Raw genomic sequence first — 2,366 nt, 5'->3', positions numbered from 1 at the left:
CCAAGGGCCACACCCTAAAGAAAACTGACTCTCCATCCCCCAGAGGTCATTAGCATCTCAAAGGTTGAGTCATGCATGCACCCCTCCTTTCTTGGATTTTTAAAAAAGCAATCTGATATTAATATAACTGCTTCTGCCTTATTTCCATGCAGTAATTTGTATATTTTAGCTATTCCCTTGAATTCAAATATCCCATTTAAGGTCTTCTTGTAAACACCACAGGATTTCATTGCATCTTTTAACATAAGCATAAATGAATCATATTTGCCCTGGCTACTGCTGATATTATGCTTATTTCTGTTATTTGTACATTTAGTTTTCTGTTTATACTTCTTACTTTTTCTTGGTTCTTCCTAGATTTATGCTTTATTCATTTTAATTACATTATCTATCTATCTGTCTTTCTGTCTATCTATCTATCTATCTATCTATCTATCTATCTATCTATCTATCTATCTATCTATCTTCTATCTAGTTTGTGTGTGTGTGTGGGGGGGAAGTGCACACATACCACAGTGCACAAGTGGAGGTCAGAGTATGAATTGGTAGAATTTGGCTCTTTCCTTCCACTATGTGGGTCCCATGAATTGAACTTGGGCTGTTGGGCTTGGTGGGCTTTTACCGAGTGAGCCATCTCCCTGGACCATGATTCAGGTTACCAAAGGCCTATGATGATGATAATTCCATCTTTGACAATGAATCGGCTGCAGTTTCACAACAAATGTGATTTCTGTCAGGAGAGTAAAAAGTTTCTCTACTAGAAGCATGAAGTCTCTTGAAGGCCACAGTCAGTTAACTTATAGAATCTAGTTTCCTGGAACTTGGCAGAACAGACAATTGCTATTGATTCTGGTAACATCATTTGATAGAGCAGTGAGTGGGCAGATTTACACTGGACAAAAAAGTATTTGAGTTGGGTGATTATGGATCCAGCCAAGAGTGAGGAGTCCAACAAAATCCCACATAAGGAATTTTTTTTTTCATTTTGCATGACAATAATCAGGCCCACTATCTTGTCCAAGGGTGAGGACATGTGTGATTATGAATTCATTTCTCACCAGTTTTCCACAAAAGACTCCACAAGTCTCCAAAGCCTTTGAGAGTATTGGCACTGGCAAGCTGGAAGTTGTGTGTCACCACAATGGGCTGCAGGCCTTTAACGTTGGGAACATTTTCTATGATGTTTATTGCTTGGTTTCAGGGACCTGCCCACCACAGGAGCCTTAGCTGGCCTCATGATTGTGTTATGGTTTGACGTCTGTGTAGATGAGAAAGGGGAGGGACCACATCTACAAAATGTTTTTCTTTATCAGGTTGCAGAGGCCCACAGAGGCCCACAGAGGCCCACAGAGGACCATAGAAGCCAGGATCCAACTTCTCAAATGCTTGGACAATTTTTAGCTGCTCCTTTTCAAGTTCCTGCTTCTGGATCATCTCCTCACAAGCATAGAATTAATTGTTCCTGTTCCAGCCGCTGCTGCTTTTGTTGGGCAACTCCCTTTTCCCAACTCTTGCTGGATGGCCATATTCCAGTAAGTTCCTCTTCCTTTTTATTGTGTTCTTTTCATGCTTATAGTCTTTGGTATATCCTTTCAAGAGTTTAGTCTTTCAGTTCTTCTGCTTTGGGGAAAGCAGTATTCTGTCATTTCTTGACCACGACTTTCTTCTCAGGAGTGATAGTTGATTTGTAGTCTCGGTGTTTGGAAGTTTTCCAATGAACACTATAATATATTCGTTGTAGAGATAGGCATGTTCAATGTCGTCTTCTTCAGAGTACATGGATGCCATGGGGATGATCTCAGCATCAGAACAAAAGTCGTTATGGGGCAGAATGTCACTGTCAAATTCAATAGCACTTGGGCAGAATGTCTTCATTTAACTCAACAGTACTCCCAAGTAGGGAAAGATTTCTCACCCAGTCTTGGACTGGGAGAATGAGGTTCTCATGAACAGACCTTGGGCCAATAAATTCTTTCCTGAAGGATGACAGAGTTTCCAGAAATGTTCTATTTTATATTCTATTTATAGATTTTCCTCTTAAAGTGTATTTATATTTAAGAAAGGAAAACAAGGAGCACCCCTACATGCTCATGTCCACACAATCTCTGCTTTTTTATAGTTCTACTAATACCTTGTGTCCATGTATTGTTTCAATTGTTACTGAAGATGAATATTGACACATTATTATGAGCTAGGGCCCATAGTTTCATGAGCATTCCTTCTGTGCTGCACAGTCCTCTGAGTTTTGGCAATCACAATGCCATCAATTCCTGACAACAGTGTTCTTTTTTTTTTTCCATTTTTTTATTCGGTATTTAGCTCATTTACATTTCCAATGCTATACCAAAAGTCCCCCATACCCACCC

At 39.8% G+C, this 2,366-nt stretch overlaps 1 pseudogene; it reads right to left on the bottom strand.

Annotated features, from left to right (window-relative positions):
* Window positions 1-757: 757 nt before the first annotated feature.
* Window positions 758-1,526, bottom strand: LOC110300835 (annotated as a pseudogene).
* Between the last annotated feature and the right edge of the window lie 840 nt (window positions 1,527-2,366).

The sequence above is a fragment of the Mus caroli genome, chromosome 8, assembly GCF_900094665.2.
Source record: "Mus caroli chromosome 8, CAROLI_EIJ_v1.1, whole genome shotgun sequence".
Taxonomy (NCBI): Eukaryota; Metazoa; Chordata; class Mammalia; order Rodentia; family Muridae; genus Mus; species Mus caroli.
This window is presented reverse-complemented; position numbering and strand designations above follow the sequence as displayed.